Below are 6,318 nucleotides of genomic sequence, written 5' to 3' on the forward strand. Positions count from 1 at the left end.
ATTTTATAGCTGAGGTACCTGAAGCACAGACTAGGTAATGAGCTCAAGGTCAGAATGGCAGAGCCAGGAACCCAGAGCTCATGTGTTTAACTACAGGCTGCACGACACTGACTTTCGGTGGGACCAGGGGGGGCTCCAGGGGAAGTGCTGGGCTGCTTTGAGATTCCAGGTAGGGGAGCTTTTTGTAAGAAAAGAAGAGAGGGAAGGATCTCCGTGTCCTGCCATCACGAGTGGGGCTGGGGCTGAAGGAAGACTGTGTCAGGTAGCAGGAGACCCAGATTCAGTCCTTTGTTCCCACTTTCTGGGGGTGCGAAATTGCAACCATTCAAACTCTTTGAACCTCAACTGTGAAATGAGGTTAATGCTGGAATGCGCCTAAAGCTGGAAGTCTGGAAATTGGGGCCAGGATGGGTCTGCAGTCAGCTCACGCTGTGCTGAAGCGGACACTGTCTGTGCCCCCCCTTCACGTCCCCTCGGCCACCTCTGACTTCAGCAGCTGCTGTGGTGGAGAGTGCAGGGGGAGCCCAGAAGCCCCTTACCCTGATGACTCGCCCCTCAAATGTGGCCCCTGAATCTCCCCTCTTTTTGAAAAATTTTTTAAAATATTTATTTTTGAGAGAGATGGGGGGAGGGAGGGGCAGAGAGAGAGGGAGACACAGAATCCGAAGCAGGCTCCAGGCTCCGAGCTGTCAGTTCAGAGCCTGACGTGGGGCTCAAGCCCACAAACTGTGAGATCATGACCTGAGCTGAAGTCAGATGCGTGACTGACTGAGCCACCCAGGGGCCCTGAACATCCCCACTTTTTTTTTTTTTAAATGGTTATTTATTTTTGACAGAGAGAGAGAGAGAGAGCAAGCAGGGAAGGGGCAGAGAGAGACCCCCACACACACAGAATCTGAAGTCAGGCTCCAGGCTCCCAGCTGTCAGCACAGAACCTGTCGCAGGGCTCAAACTCCTGAACAATGAGATCATGACCTGAGCAGAAGTCAGACGCTTAAATGACTGAGCCACCCAGGTGCCCCTCCCCTCTTTTTAATCCAGGGCTTTCTCTAATGCCAAGGGGGGCAGTCCATTGGGCTTTTTAGTAAGCTTGGTTGAAGTTGATGCCCTTGGAAGCGACGCTCAGCTAAGAGGTAACTGAGCCATCCAGTGTGGTTTACTTCTCACAAGGCTGCAGCAGGATCAGGCCCTCACCTGGTTTGGTAACACAGCCTCCGGTCTGCCTTTCCTCCTTCCCTGCCTTCCTCTCTCCTGCTTCCTGGCCTTACCTTCCAAATTAATCACCTGCCTCCAGGTTGCTGTGTCTAAGGCTCTGCTTTAACTAAGACACTTATCTCTCTCCAGGTTGGGGAAAAAAGGAAACCACTCAGGGAGAACACAGATCCAAGGTGCACATCTCTGCCAGGAGTGTGGCTGGACGATTGCCTTTGGGCTGTAAATGTGCCTGGCAGCCTGAATTCTGGTCTAAGCTCTGATCAGATAGATGGGGAAACAGATTTTTTCCTCTTTCCTCTGGCAATCAGCTCATTCATTCCAGATTTTAAATGAGCTTTGCAGAAAGACTGACATCTCCAGCATTGTGTTCAGAAGCTGGAGCCAGAGGCTAAAATTTGCTGAAAGTTCAGCTTTTATCCTTTGGATTCAGGAAAGACCTGCCAAGAAAACCCTGCCGGTGGCCGTGCTGTGTAGATCAGAGAGATCGACTCAGCTGCTGGTGGTCATGTGGCCAACCCAAGTCTTCATCTCTGCCCTCTGGGCCATTCTTTTTTTTCCCCCCATCTGGGCAGTACCTGGCTCATCTCACACCACTTCCAAACACAGGAAGGAAAACAACCTTCAAAGAGCAAAACAAGGCACATTTTCCTTTTTAAAAGGATCCCTGAGGTTATTTCTGAGTGATGGGTTGTGTTATGGGTGATGTTTATTTTTCCTTTAGGCTTGCTTGTATTTTTTAGATTTTTTGTTAATACCCTGGGACATGTATTTTGTGTGTGTGTGCGTGCGTGTGTGTGCAGCACAAAGATTAAAAAAAATAAATTCAGCTGCACAGATAATTTGTAAATTAAATAAATCATCAAACAGCTGAATATAGAGAGGGATAATACATATATGTACATATATTTATATCTGTATATATTTCCTTCCTTAGGTCTTAAGTCAAATTCCTGCATACTTGGTCCAAATCTCTCCACCAACCCCACCCTGCACCGACTCCACAGCAGCTTTGCAGAAACAAGCTTAAATCTTAGGAACTCAACTTCCTGCAGAACAAAGTGAGAAACAGTCAGAAGTAAGACACTTTTGCCGATGGGTAATATTATTATTTTTTTAAGTTTATTTATTTTAAAGTTTATTTATTTTGAGAGAGAGAGAGAGAGAGAGAGAGAGAGAGAGAGAGAGAATGAACCAGTGGGGGAAGAGCAGAAGGAGAGAGAATCTCAAGCAAGCCCCACACTGTCATCACAGAGCCTGACATGGGGCCTGAACCCACGAACCACAAGATTGTGACCTGAGCTGAAACCAAGAGTTGGGTGGTTAACTCACGGAGCCATCCAGGTGTCCCTAGGTTTTTTTTGTTTTTTGTTTTTTGTTTTTTTTTTGAGAAAGAGGGACAGGGGATCTGAAGCAGGCTCCGCACTGACAGCAGAGAGCCCGACGTGGGGCTCAAACTGGACACCTAACTGACTGAGCCACTGAGGTGCCCCTAAAATTGTTCTTAAGGACGTAGTTCATCCCTGCTGAGGGCTGTAGATGTAGCAGGTGTGACTTTTACTCCACTGCGTTTGAGTTTCAGAATAAGTAACTGGCCCAAGTCACACAGCTAATAAGGGGCAGGGCCAGAATTTAAACCTAGAACTACCTGGCCCCAGAGTACCTGCTCTCAACTCTGTACTTTTTTCTCTCACTGTGGTGACCTCTTCCAAGGATCCCTCTACCTGGCTGGCAGGAAACTTAACTTCAGATATTACTGAGGTTCTCGTCTCTGCAGGGCCAAATACAAATTCTCAGCTTGGAGCGAGGAGGGGGTCATGAGTCCAAGGTGCTCTCCCTCGGACTGTGACTCCTTGAGTTCCATAGTGGTGGCCATCCTCAGGACTGGTTTTCCCACCTGGCTCCTAGCAAGCTAAGGAGGCACTCTTCAGGCCTCCCGCATGGGCCCCCATCTACTGGGGCTTACCGGGCGTGCCCGGCCCAGAGTCTGTCCTGTGTGGAGACCCCAAACCCCACTCCAAGAGTATAGTCTCACAGCATTTCTGCCTCCTTTCTCAATCCAGATAATGGCCCCTGTCATCTCTTCCTGCAAACGCCCGGTTGAATCCTCAGTCGTGCTGAAACAAAGGATTTTTGATTAGTTCATGAGGTTGCCTGGAGAAGGGGGCACATATCTTAGTGCCATCCCTCCGATCAGGGTGGGAGGTAGGGAAGGACAGACTAATAGCATGTATAAGTTTGTAAATAGTTTATCCTCCTGCACATTCCCATGAACCAAGACCATGTGAAGTAAATGAATCAGGAGGGAAGCAGAGGTGGGAAGCAGAAAAGCAAGAATGCCTTGAGGATGATTGTTAAAAATACCCAAACGCCATCCCAGATTAATGGAATCAGAATCCACCAGAGGTTTTTACAATGGTCAGCACGTGAGATCCTTAGGTCTGCAGGGTCTGGAAACGTGTTGCTCCACCCATAAACTGGCCTCCTGTTGAGCAAGGAAAGGTAGTAGATAAGGCCTATCTGGACAGCTAGAGCAAACCTCATGGCTCTGCCCCAGCAATGGGAGGCAATGTCATGTGTGCGTGTGCAAGTGGGGTTGTTGGGGGTTGCTCCTGGCAGCACAATCAGAGGGAAAACAGGTCACTTGTTGGTTGACCGACATTAGGAAAAAAGTGTTCAGGAGAATTATCTAAAACCTGAGAAGGAAGTAAAAAGATGATTGTCTGACATTTTAAATGGCATGCCAGAGCATTTTCTAAGCCTGTCTCAGGATCATCTGAAGCTCAGGGAATGGAACTTTGTTTGATTTGCTATTCACAAGTTGATGAGATCCTATTCATTACACAGCTCTAAAAAGTTAGAGATTAAGTTGCATTAAACTAACAATGGATTTTTTTTTTCTTGTCCAGTAGAGGAGATTACTCAGACATTACAGTTTTATTGCCTTGTGTGGCGTTCCTCAACATTGTGCATCTGACCATATGAACCAAATTTCTCATAGCCTCCTAGAACTGTCTTTGCCTTTCTGCTAGTTCCCACATTAATGAATTGAATACAATTTTGAGTGTGCTTATTACCATTTGTATGAGAATTATGATAACCTTCAAATTATGTTTGGGCAAAGCATACTGAGTGTTTTTAGGTCCGAGGAGGAAGCTGAGGCAGCGAACAGGAAACCAGTCAGATGCCAGCTGACAGGAAGAGCCCTAGGAAAGGTGCGGTGAGCAGTTCAGAATGAAGGTCATGAACCCAAAAAGGCTCGCGAGGGTCATACTGTTCAGGTGCAGCATCGCTGGGGTGGACCAGGATTGTTTTGAGGAACTGTTCTGGACCAATCACCCAACTCTTGCCCTGTTAGGAAGTTCAATATTAAGTCCTATGCTCATTTGTTCTTCCTCTTTTCAGCCCACAGGTTTTTACTCATTTTTCTCCATTCTTATTTTTTTCTTAATTGGTCTTTTTTTTTCTTTATTTAAATACTGGTTACTTAGCATACAGTGCTGTATTGATTTCAAGAGTAGAATTCAGTGATTCATCACTTACATACAACACCCAGGACTTACTACAACAAGTACCCTCCTTAATACCCATCACCCATTTAGCCCATCTCCTACCCATACCCCCTCCAGCAACCCTCAGTTTCTTCTACGTATTTAAGAGTCTCTTATGATTTGTTCCCCCCCTTCTTTTTCCCTACCCAGATACATTCATCTGTTTTGTTTCTTTAATTCGTAAAATCATATGGTATTTGTCTTTCTGTGAATTACTTATTTCACTAAGTATAATACACTATAGCTCCATCCATATTGTTACAAACAGCAATATTTCATTTTTTTGATGGCTGAGCAATATTCCATTGTGTGTGTGTGGGGGGGGGTGTATACCACATCTTCTTTATTCATCAGTCACTGGACACTTGGGCTCTTACCATAATTTGGGTGTTGTTGATAATTCTGCTATAAACATTAGGTACATATATGCCTTCAAATCTGTATTTTTGGATCCTTTGGGGAAATACTTAGCTGTGCAGTTGCTGGATCATAGGTAATTCTATCTTTAACTCTTTGAGGAACCTCCATGTGGTTTTTCCAGAGTGGCTGCACCAATTTGCATTCTCACCAACAGTGTAAGAGGGTTCCCCTTTCTCCACTTCCTCACCAACACCTGTTGTCTCTTGTGTTGTTAATTTTAGCCATTCTGACTGGTATGATATGGTATCTCATTGTGGTTGTGATTTGTATTTCCCTGATGATAAGTGATATTGAGCATCTTTTCATGTGTCTGTTAGCCATCTGGGTGTCTTCTGTCCATTTCTTCACAGGATTATTTGTTTTTTGGATGTCGAGTTTGATAAGTTCTTTGTAGATTTTGGATAGTAACCCTTTATCAGATATGTCATTTACAAATATCTTCTTCCATTCTGTAGGCTGCCTTTTAGTTTTGTTGATTATGTCCTTCGCTATGCAGAAGCTTTTTATCTTGAAGTCCCAATAGTTTATTTTTGCTTTTGTTTTCCGTGCCTCTGGTGATGTGTCTAGTATGAAGTTGCTCCGGTCAAGGGGAAAGAGGCTGTGGCCTGTGTTCTCCTCTAGGATTTTGATGTTTTCCTGTCTCGCGTTTAGGTCTTTCATCCATTTTGAATTTATTTTTATGTATGGTGTAAGAAAGTGGTCCAGTTTCATTCTAACATGTTGCTGTCCAGTTTTCCCAATACTAGTTGTTGAATAGGCTGTCTTTTTTTGATTGGATATTCTTTCCTACTTTGTTGAAGATTAGTTGACCATATAGTATGGGGGCATTTCTGGATTTTCTATTTTGTTCCCTTGATCTATGTGTCTGTTTTTGTGCCAGTATCATACTGTCTTGACGACTACAGCTTTGTAATATAGCCTGAAGTCCAGAATCATGATGATTCCAGCTCTGCTTTTCGTTGTCAGGATTGCTTTGGCTATTTAGGGTCTTTGAGGTTCCATACAAATGTTAGGGTTGTTTGTTCTAGTTCTGTGAAAAATACTGGTGGTTTTGATAGGGGTTGCATTAAATGCAACAATATTCTTTTAACAATGTTTGTTCTTTTAACAAACAATGTTTGTTCTTTTAACAAAC

Source organism: Herpailurus yagouaroundi, unplaced genomic scaffold (assembly GCF_014898765.1).
Source record: "Herpailurus yagouaroundi ecotype Mexico unplaced genomic scaffold, PumYag 159, whole genome shotgun sequence".
Lineage (NCBI taxonomy): Eukaryota > Metazoa > Chordata > Mammalia > Carnivora > Felidae > Herpailurus > Herpailurus yagouaroundi.